The sequence below is a fragment of the Entelurus aequoreus genome, linkage group LG04, assembly GCF_033978785.1.
Source record: "Entelurus aequoreus isolate RoL-2023_Sb linkage group LG04, RoL_Eaeq_v1.1, whole genome shotgun sequence".
NCBI lineage: Eukaryota > Metazoa > Chordata > Actinopteri > Syngnathiformes > Syngnathidae > Entelurus > Entelurus aequoreus.
This window is the reverse complement of record NC_084734.1, coordinates 47850481-47862543: the sequence shown is the minus strand read 5'-3', so window position 1 is coordinate 47862543 and position 12063 is coordinate 47850481. Positions and strand designations below refer to the sequence as shown.

At 38.3% G+C, this 12063-nt stretch overlaps 1 protein-coding gene across 3 annotated transcripts in view; it reads left to right on the top strand.

Moving 5' to 3' along the window:
• The window catches only part of hivep2a (HIVEP zinc finger 2a), a 141789-nt gene that overhangs the window by 33643 nt on the left and 96083 nt on the right, over positions 1-12063 (top strand). For all 3 annotated transcript variants that reach the window (XM_062045033.1, XM_062045034.1, XM_062045032.1), the window contains exon 2: positions 5260-5312. The gene's annotated coding sequence lies outside the window, so the exon portion shown is untranslated. The remainder of the gene's footprint in view (positions 1-5259; positions 5313-12063) is intronic.

Below are 12063 nucleotides of genomic sequence, written 5' to 3'. Positions count from 1 at the left end.
GCATTGTATTATCAGGGCATTGACTAGATAGACTAGAGCTGTCTTTGAGCATAAAATGATGAAGCCTGCTCGGAGGAGAGGCAAAACGTATTTCAAGAAATCCAAACAGTCCAGATGCAATTGATTAAATGCAATTAGAACGACTAAACGATCTTTATGTGTGAAACATCATTATGTGTGAAGGATCTTTAGTATTGACACAATACTAAGAGTCAATAGGCCAAACAGCCCGCCAATATTACGTTATCACACACTAAACTGTGTGAAAAAACAGAACAAGCACCAACAAGCAGCACGATAACGGCAGGATAGACAAACAGAACATATCTTTGTTGTAAAAGTGCAAATACATGTTGAAAGAGTGCAAATAGACCTGGCATAGTCGTATGATTTCACTGTGCAAATATATGAGGGAGGGTTGATGGCTCAGCCCTGATAAGAACTTTTTTCCTGTTGAAGAGAAACATGATCAACCCATTGAGAATTCTCTCAAGGATTGATCTAAAAGTCCCATATGTGCATTCTGCGTGTCACCACACATTTTTTAAACGAGCGTTGACGCAGTAAAGCCAAACAATGAAAATGGAATCAAAGTTTGGACGCAGAGCGAGTCAAGAACAGAAAAACCACTAATGAAGGCTTGCTCCTCAGTAAAAGTGTCTGATGGCCTCATAAGGAGTTGGCCATGACGTTGCTGCTGGCGCTGTGCATGTGTGAGAGTGTGCACATGCAAAGGTTGACCTACAAGCCATCTGCCACCATTTCTTACAGTGGCGTTTGAACCTGTGTCACACAGATACTGTGATGTTTAATTCACCTTTTTACTTAAAAATGTTGGTGGAGCTTTGTGTAGAAGTGTGTATCTGTGTGGGTTGTATTGGAACGAGACTGCAACAGTACTTTAGTCCTGCTGGTTCTGTCCCACCGCTTTTGTTAAGAGTCACTGGATGTTGGAATGCCCTCACTTACCTAAGTTAATAAATTTAGCGTTCAGAGTATTGTTTTGTTTAAGAAGCCAGAAGCTTGATAGTGTTTTTGTATTGGATCTGATTAGATTGTGTACCTAATGAGAGTAAATGATCCATTAGTTTTCAGAGGTGGACTGAAGCATTGTGTAGGTCATGCACCTTGCAGCACAGTAACACAATGCTGTGCCACAAAAATAACCTCCTTGCGAGACTAAAGAATTTCCAAGCAGTGGTTCCGAGCGCCACAATGAGTGTAACTCATCTCGCCGCCTGTCAATACGACTGCAAAGTTTGTCCTGCGTGTAAGTGAGCTCAGCCGGCGGGCTGAAGAGGAACCTGAGAGCTGCTGATTGCAGGCTGAATTATTAAGACGCACACAAACACCTATAAGATGCTGGAGTGCATGAGGAGACCAGGAAGCGTGAAGGTGGCGATATGATCCCGGAAGAAAGCATCACGATAGGAGGGAGGGGCAGCAATAAAGGCTTATGCTGTGTCTCAAATTTAATACTTTTGTCAGTGCACTTCAATAAGTACACTGTATACACTTTTCTTCTCTCCTTTTTAATGCTGAATTACAAATTGATATAGCATTTGGATGGGCCCATAAAATGCCTCACCGATTTTCCCCACTTAGTCATTGTTTCCATTGTCCATTGGATTCGAAACGAAAACAAGATATAACAACTGGACAGCGCAGTTATCTTCAGCTCTGTGTTTAATGTTAAATAAAACCATTTCAGATTTAATTATTAAACAAATTAATGTTATTATTTACCCACAATTGGTAGCATTGAGTACCGGAATTGACTCTCAGGTACCAGGAATTGGTAACCTATGTGAAAGGTACCCATCCCTAGGGCTGTGTGATTTCTCTTTGTATTATATAAATGTGATACATTTCAGGTCAACCACGTTGATCAGCTTTTAGCATACAGTATATTAACTCGATCAAACATGGTGGAAATATCCATGACAACAACTAAGCAGTCAACAATTTCCCACTCCACTTTCGATTACATGATACTGCAATACTAAACAGAATCACAGATATAAACAGAATGATCAAACTTGTTAGTCGTGAATTTGTCTTATTTAAGGCCCTATGATTTCGGCGTTAAAAAGATTAACACAATTGGCTAATAAAAATATAATTCACTATTAAACGCGAAAAGTCAGAGAAATTGACAATGCGACTGAATTGCTGTCATGGTGAGGATAAGGAACGTTGGTCTGGGTAAAGCATGTTTACAGTGACTGTGCATTTCACAAACACTCACCTTTATGGAGCCAGCCAGGGGCCAGCACACTTCCTGCCTCCATACACAGACCTCAAAGCGGCCACCTATAAAACACATGTAGGCAAAAACTACAAAACTAACTCCAAAATACAGAGCGAGACAGTTGGCTGTTGTGAACGACCACTGATTCATTGTAGCGTCTCAAACATTGTTATTGGATGTTAATGATAATTTGACAGCTTCTGATATTAATACTGTGGCCACCAGTGTTGAAATAATAGCATATCAATGTGTGTGCTTTTTTTATTTTAAAGCAAGTACACTCGGAGCATTTATTGGTAATAAATGCATAACATTATGTTATTGTGTTTTTTCTCATCCAATTTCCTTTACTTACTCAGTGTATTAATAAGATGTTGAACTAATCTCTATAGTTCATTTAGTTTTTTAATACATATATTTTAAAACTGGCAGAATATCAATATACAAAAATCTGATTATTAAGATCGGATGAGATGAAAAAAGTAATCTTATTTTTGCCATATTTTCCAGATCTACCCATATTAATGTTAACCAATACAAAAACTGTGGCAACATTTCAACAATATTTTTCGTCAAAAAACAAATCACATAGTAGGAAAAGTTGGGCGTAGGAGAGGCAAGATATGTTTAAACTGTGCAGAGTGACAATATAAAACAACCTGCAAGCTGAAAGTGGTCCCTGGGCCACACTTTGGACACCCACATCCTTGATAGTTCTGAGGAAACAAATGTTGGTAATGTGGTTGTCTTTGTCCGTCAGAAATTGATTGAAATCTAACATGCCACAAATAGACTTTACAGGCTCTAAAAATGAAACCTGTGCAAATGCTCTATTTATAACTGGTCCTATGACACCTTGATGTGTTTAAATGCTGGGATGGGAGGGGCTGAGGAGACAGCGTTCCCCAAACTGTCCTGCTTTCTCACCTGCTATTATGCACAATTGGCTACAACACTTGTGCTAAATTAATGTTGCCAACATCACAAGACCTTTAACATGCACTCACTGGACACAATATTAGGCACACTTAAGCTGCTTCTCGTATTTTTACTTCCAACAAACTTTTCCCTCACCCTGTGATGTCAGCCTCTCTGTACCCCCTTACCTTGACTTTTTTGAAATTTTACAAGAACAATAAAGGTACTAGGAGATTAAAAGCGACAGTGTCTCGGCAGGAGAAAACTGACGAGAAAGCCCTGCGGGTTTAGGACGCACAAAAGAAGGAGACAAAAGCACAAAAAGAAACATGAAACTGACATGATGTGTCATCTTTATTCGTTGGGGTTTGTCAGACTGCAGCTGCTCAGACGTGCTCGGAGATGAAGATAAAGTGTTTTTAGAAATGGGAGGTTAGGATCAGAATGTCACCATGCAGGAAGTAAAAATACTCCACATCTAAGTTATTGTCCCAACTAAAAAACACTTCTTCTCTCATCAGAATTGCAGTACACTGAGAGAGATTTCTAATACACTTGTACTTAGGTTTTCATTAGTAGTCTCTTCCAAAAGTTCAGATGGAAATGGAAACATTTGTTTCCATGAGAAAAAAATTAATGGATTTGAATAGAGAATAATAAAATAGTGAAATACTTAATGAAATGTATAAATGAACATTTAACATCCCTATTATCCTTTTTGAGGAATATCGTTAACTTCTTTCTTGAATGCAATGGTGTTTCTCACCTTCTTTATCATAGTGTTGTCGCTCACAACCATGGCTGTAACTAACATTGAGGACACCAAGGTCATGTCAGGTGACAAAAGTTAAAGTTAAGTTAAAGTTAAAGTACCAAAAAGATGACTTAACTGACTGTAAATGTACACTGTGTAGAACATTGTGTGCGCTGTACATCACAATGCGGTAGATCATCTTCTGTCAATATACAATCTTTGGTCCGGCTCCAACTCCAGACAACACTGTACCGCCATTTAGTCCACTTTTACTTTAATCCAAAATGTGCTGTCAACATAACGTTAATATTAAATTATACTGATGTAACTAATGTTGGTTTCACCTGAATAAAATTGATGTGAAACGCTGTTGGTATAATACCGTTGTCATGTCAGTCAGGTTCTGTTCACAGAGATCAAGCCTGCACCGCCCTAAACGCAGAACATGCGCTGTGCGTAGGACTTGGTGATCCGTGGGAGGGGCCGTTTTGCATGAAGAAACGCATGTCAAATGTAAATTATTGAATGACAAGGTGCTTCAAATGAAATGTTACTCCAAATGTCCCATGGCACGCGTCATCAGCACCTGTGTTGCAAAGCAGAAGGTCTTGAATTCAAATCGTAGTTGTATAGTTAAAATTATAGTAAGGTTTTGAAATATAGGTTTTAATAATGTTAAAATTGTATAGTACGCTAACGCTAAACTTCAGCATATTAATAAAACAAGTGGACTGGAACAAAATCATGCTGCTTGTCAATGATGTTAGATTACATAACACATGATAGTTGTACGTCAATGAAAACTTTTGTTATTCTGTAAATGCATTGTGTTGCTCAAGGTAATATTAGTTATATTGTGTTGGTATATCCATGATTTAAGCCTTTCAAAGCTCCTCTTGGACCACCAATTATTGACCTCGTTGTTTGTCAAATCCTAGTTACGGCCCTGTTCACAACTTTTTGTTTTTCTGTGATTATTTTGCAGTTGTATTCAATTAAAAAACAGAACAAAGACTGAGTCACTAACGCATAGATTCTTTGTTTGGACGCTTAATTCTGCCGAATAATACGCAGCCAACACAAAGTTTGTTCAGTACAAGGATTGGTCATAAAATAACCGAGACAGTATGTAAGAAACTGGGTTAAAATTTGGCGACAATTTTCTTCTAAATAAGAATAATATGAAAAGTGAGGCGTACAAAAAAAAAATTACCCCCTCAATCAGCAAGAAAGTGACCAGGGAACTGTTGTGGTCCTTGACAATAAACAATGAAGTGACTGGATGAAATATGTGTGCTTTGAGTCTAACCTCATGATTGTCTCTGTCTCCTCCAAGTGGTAACAACCAGTTTGTGGGTTTCCTGGTCTGGACCAGAGGACCACCATCAGGTAGGAATCAACACAAGTTTGTGTATGTGTGAGACAATGTCAGCAGCGTGAACATCAAGCTGTGATTGCCTGGTGATTGGTCCAAAGACAATCGGTCTGAACTTGAGGTTGTCCTGTGTGCTTAGAATGGAATGATTGACAGCTTTATCATTTGACACATGACTGACACATTCACAGAATGGAAGCTGATATGCTGTGTCTCAAATCGAATACTTCCATCAGTACACTTCAATAAGTATATACTGTGTATATTGTGTACTCAGTTTCTGAGTGTATGAATGTTGATAGCAGTACTTTTCTAAATGCATATTGTACATTTAACAGATATTGCATTATTGAACTTATTTTTCTCTAATTTCAATGGTAAATTTTGACCACCCCACAAGAATGTATCACCAACAATTAATTATATTGCCCCGCAAATACAGCCTTTTTCTTGATTTCTAAATTATGCAATTATTCCATTCTTTTTGCCATCATTTCAAGTTAGCCCCTCCCCTATCACTATATAACCAAGATGTTGACTATTGAGGGATGTAACTGTCTATCACTGCCCGCTCATCATTTTGATTGTTTTGAGTAGATTTTGGTACTGACAGTGTACTGCATTTTAACATAGTATACTTCTCAATGTGAAAACATTTATGCACTCAAAAGACTAAGTGTAAGTACACAAGTGTAACATATTTATGCAATCCGAACACAAAGTGTTAGTACATATCTGTAGCACACTTACCCACTCAAAGACTACGTGTAAGTATACTAGTGTAACACACTTATGCACTCCAAGGACAAGTGTGCCAATTGAGACCCAGCAAGAGTGAACAAGAAATGAGCAGAAGAAAGTGTTGGTCCACCATGCAGCCACTGAGGTGACAAAACAAAGGGAACTGATGAAAACATGCAGGAGTGAATGTGGATGCGAGCTCCATGGTAACTACAGAGTCTGTACATGCATGAAAAAAAAAACCTCTTGTTAGTGATCATAAAGCAGTCACATTTATCCCTGCTGTCTGATTGGCTGCAAACTACAGGAAGTGACTATAATACACAGACAATAATCTGATCAAATAAAGAAAGTGAGTTGAAAAAGGCAAGAGGTGAAGACGAAGTGTGTATTTTGTTGCTATGGTGATGCCAGCTTGCTACGACCGATGCAAGCTGTGCTCTTGACAGAATCACACAGAGAGGAAGGTTTCTTTTCCACTCACATTCAGGCATTTTGTGTGCATGTCGGTGTGTGTGTGTCTGGGAGTGTGTGTGTGTGTGTGTGTGTGTGTGTGTGTGTGTGTGTGTGTGTGTGTGTGTGTGTGTGTGTGTGTGTGTGTGTGTGTGTGTGTGTGTGTGTGTGTGTGTGTGTGTGTGTGTGTGTGTGTTTGAGAGATCTCCAATGAGATAACACATTCAAATAATAACATGGCACACGACTGTTTCCCAGACGACTACAATTTGTCCATTTCCCGTTTCCGCCATCCAGTCTCTTGCCCACTGAACGCTTTGTTTGCACATTCAAATCACATGAAAAATTATGCATGCAAGTTAGTGTGTGTGTCTGTGTGTGCATACATACAGTACGTACTGTATGTGTGTTTTGTACATCACAGAACCTATCACTTCCGTGTCGTTCAACATGCAAATGACAGCTTCAGTGCTTATGCAGCTTGCACACTTCCTGCCCGGCACTGCAATTGCATGATTGTGTGTGCGTATGTGTTTGCATGCGAGCATGAGAGAGCGCAGGTGTGAAATGTTCTATACAAGTGGTTGAGTCTGTGACTCCATATTTACATTGTCCATGCATGTTTAATGCATGTTAGTGCTAGGTGTGTATGCGCGCGCATATACAGGTATGTGTGTGCTCTTTGACCGTGCCTGTGTAGACAGCTTCCTGTAAGGGAAGTGTGAACATCCTGGAACAGCTTGTTGAGATATATTTTACACATGAGCAGACAATTTGCATGTGTGCCTTCAGCAAACATGTGAGCATTAGCCACCTTGCTTAGTGAAAATGTCCCGACAGGAAAGCCTCTGTGCTTGAAAACATTTTAGGACAGCGGTTTTCAAACTTTTGTCACCAAGCACCACCTCAAAAAAAACTTGGCTCGTCAAGTACCACCATAATGACCAACATTATAATACAGCAGCGTAGTAGGCCTAAGTAGTCATTAAAACAAGGCAGATGTTTTATTCAACAAGTATACTTCATATTTTGGCCACTGCAACATTACACACAGTTTGAACAGTAACATTGTGATTGAATATAATAAAATAAAACAGTGTACTTTAATCAAATGTTCTTTGGCGCACCACTTGATGGAGCCCGCGTACCACTAGTGGCAGAGTCGTTTATAAAGACAGTCTGGCAAACTCTGTTTCAGACCCGCTCTTAAATGATTGGTCAGAAGCCACTCACGTTACAGTGCCATGTTTAGTTCCAACTGTGAGCTGACCACAGCTGGAGCTATGCGTACATTGCATTTTCTCATTCGAAATGTCTTCTAATTGAAGAGGTTTTTTTGCCGTGTAAACATCCATACACCGTTGAAATACTGTTTTTTGTTATTGATATGTTTTATTGAGTTTCATGATTACAAGCAAACAAGCAAGTCAGCAGTGAATTAGTTAGGAATTGTATATGGCAAAAATGGTAGCGGGGGGTGTATATTGTAGTGTCCCGGAAGAGTTAGTGTTGCAAGGGGTCTGGGTATTTGTTCTGTTGTGTTTATGTTGTGTTACGGTGCGGATGTTCTCCTGAAATGTGTTTGTCATTCTTGTTTGGTGTGGGTTCACAGTGTGGCGCATATTTGTAACAGTGTTAAAGTTGTTTATACGGTCACCCTCAGTGTGACCTGTATGGCTGTTGATCAAGTATGCTTTGCATTCACTTATGTGTGTATAACAGCCGCATATATTATGTGACTGGGCCGGCACGCTGTTTGTATGTAGGAAAAGCGAACGTGACGTCAGGTTTTAGAAGACGCTAAAGGTAGTGCCTTTAAGGCACACCCCCAATATTGTTGTCCGGGTGGAAATCGGGAGAAATTCGGGAGAATGGTTGCCCCGGAGGATTTTCGGGAGGGGCACTGAAATACGGGAGTCTCCCGGGAAAATCGGGAGGGTTGGCAAGTATGCCCCAATTCCCCACACATACACCTGCACATCGCCTTTGTGGCAAACTAGTGTTCAATAAAAGTAAGAGTGATGTTAATTGCTCATGTATACATTGCCTTCATCATGTACAGTTTATGTATTTCACTTAGTTTTCTGCATGTAAATTCCATTCGTTTTACACTTTGCTATTCCTGTCGGCGGGCAATCATGTAAGAAGTCACATGACTGGCGGTGAAAGGCAGGTCTTGTTTGACAGAGGTCGTCCTTTGAGCCTCTTTGAGTGTCTTCACGGTAATGTTTGACGTTTTGAGAGGTGTCGTGAGGCCTCCAGGCAGTTCTGGGCTCGAGTCAGAGCGTGGCTTGTAGCCACTAGCTAAAGCTAACACAGACGCCGGAGAATGTCTTGTCCTCCATTTCTGTTCTCCATCATCTTTACTATTCATGTTCGTTACAAGTGAGAGGCAGTGCATTTTGACCTAAAGTGAAAGTGAAAATGAGTAAAGATATCGTTAGGTGGTGTTCAAACCTGACAGAACTTGTTTTTGCTCTCCTTTGCTGTCCTTTTTCTTTTGTCCTTCTTCTGCTTGCTCACCCCCTTGCACCCTCTCTCCTCCCATTCCTGTTTTCCTCTTCCTCCTGCTCCTGCCTCTTTCTTACGTTTTTAACTATTTGTCCTCTTTCTCCTGCCTCCTTCTCCCCTTCTTTCCTTTTTGTCCTCTTTCTCCTTCCCCTGACCTTTCTACCTTTTTTGTCCCATTTCTCCCGCCTCTTTCTTACATTCCTACCTTTCTGTGCTATTTCTTCTGCCTCTAAGGCTGCAGCTAACGATTATTTTTCTATCGATTAATCTATTTTTTTTTTCTTCGATTAATCGGTTAATCTATATATTATTTTTTCGATTAATCTATAGTGGGGTGAGTTTTCCTTGCCCGTATGTGGGCTCTGTACCGAGGATGTCGTTGTGGCTTGTACAGCCCTTTGAGGCACTTGTGATTTAGGGCTGTATAAATAAACATTGATTGATTGATTGATATAGATCAGGGGTCACCAACCTTTTTGAAACCAAGGGCTACTTCTTGGGTACTGATTAATGCGAAGGGCTACCAGTTAGATACACACTTAAATAAATTGCCAGAAGTAGCCAATTTGCTCAATTTACCTTTAACTCTGTTATTATTAATAATTAATGATATTTATCTTTGTGGAAACACTGATCATCTTAATGATTTCTCACAATAAATATATATAGAAACAGATAAATATCAATATGCAACACTTTATTTTTATATTTTCTGTAAAGGCACATTTTTCAAATTGAACATTGTCAAATGATCACTTCTAAGACAGTCTTGTGAAATCACAATACCCCATTTTAACTAGCTAGCCACTAACATTTTTTAACAAATCATGAATTACTTTGCACCATGTTTGTACAAATAATAACTCATGTAAAATACAAAAGTAAACTCTCAAATTTTTAAATCATGTCACACTTTGAACTGGACACCAAATCTGTAATCTGTTTCTTTGTCAGTTAGTGGGAAGCCTGGCATTGCATGCTGTTAACTAGTGTGTTGTACTCTGGTGTGTAACTTGACACTGCAACTCTGAGTGAGTCTTGCAGATGTGCATCAGTGAGGCGTGTTCTGTGTTTGTTCTTGATGAAGTTCATGTCAGAAAAGGCTGATTCACAAAGATAAGATTATTCCTCATTGTTTGCGGAACCTTCTTAATCTTTTGGACATATTTCCACAGCAATCTGGCCTTAAGCTTAATTATGATGAATGTAAAATGTTAAGGATCGGAAATCTAAAGGGAACGTCCTTTCGAATGGAATGCAAAGTGCCTGTTTTGTGGACAGATGGACCAGTTAACATACTTGGTGTTGTTGTCCCAGAAAATCTGGAAGATCTAGGCTCAGTAAATTATGATAATCGACTAAGAAAGCTGGACAAAATGATGCAATTATGGAAAGGGAAATCCCTAACCTTGTAGGGTAAAATGTCTATTGCCAACTCGTTAATTATTCCTCAATTTATTTATTTGTTTTTGTCATTACCAGCTCCATCACAAAACTTTTTTAAGATTTATGAGCGGAGGGTCTTCGATTTTGTCTGGAACGGCAAACCAGAAAAGATTAAAAGAAAGGTTTCGTACAAAGAATATGAATATGGGGGCCTGAAACTTCTCAACCTTGAAGCTATGTGTCTGTCTTTAAAAGCATCAATTGTTCCAAAGATGTATTTAAACATTGAGTGGTACACAAATGTCCTGTTGGACAAAAAACATGTACTGTATCAAAAGAAATTGTATCCTTTTTTACAAGTGATCCCCTCCCAGAGAGTCTGCTGGGAAACATGGCAGGGTTCATAAAGGAAACAATCCACTCATAGTGGTGTTTTCAATTTTATGTGCCAGAAAAAAGAGACGATATTTTGCAGCAGTTAATATGGATGAACTCTAATATTGTAATAGATGGAAAGCCTTTCTTTTGGAAAAATATGTTTGAACGAGGAATCATTTTTGTCAATGATATTATCAATGAGAATGGTAAAATTATGAAGTATGATGAATTTAGAGCTATGTATGGTGATGCTTGCTCAAGCTTTTCATTTTATCAACTAACTGGAGTAATTGGGAAAAGATGGAAACAAATAATTAATTATGGAACTACTAAATTATTAGTTTGTAAACCTCTAATAAGAAATTCTAGTTGGAAAAAAGGAACTAAAATAAATAGAAAAATATATAATTTTTATTTAATAAAGAAATCTTTGAAGGCTGCCTCATACAACACAAATGGAAAATGGGAGGACTTTTTTGACTGCCCGTTGCCATGGGATGCCATATTCAAACTAATCTATAAAACCACTATCGATGTGCAAAATCGTTATTTTCAAATTAAAATTATTTATAACTTCTTACCCACAGGGCAAATGTTAAAATTATGGAATATGACAGAGTCAGATGATTGCCGATTTTGTTGTCAGGAGCCTGAATCCACCCTGCATTTGTTTTGGTATTGTCATATTGTGTCTTTGTTTTGGGTGGAAGTTGAAAAAATGTGTTTAAGGATTGGTTTGTTTATGAAGCTTAATGTGGTTTCTGTTATTTTAGGAGAGTTCATTGACAATCATGATTTAGTCAATTTAATTATAGTACTCGGTAAAAAAATTATTTTTAAGGCCAAAAACAGATATTCACTTAGTATTACTTTCTTTAAAACATTTATTCAGTATTTTCTAACTTTAGAAAGTTACATGGTTGAAAACGATAATGATGCCAAAAAACATTAAAAAAAAGATGAGAAGTCCTCAAAGGCTTATTTTGAAAGTATAATTATGTTTATAGATTATATGATATCTGTTGTTGTGTTCCCTAATTTGAGTGACCTGGACATAATCTGGACTGTACATAAATGCTTATTTTGAAAATGTAATTTTGTTTATAAATTATATGCAATCTGTTGTGTTCCCTAATTTTTTTCTGTGTACATGAATGAAGGTGTGTGTTGCTGAGTCCGACTTGGACATTATCTGGACTGGGCCTGGTTTAAAAAACCCTTTAAACAAATCTAATTTCATTGACAACCTGGTCTGTTGAAGATAAGGCCCTTTTTTTTTACATAAAATAAAATAAG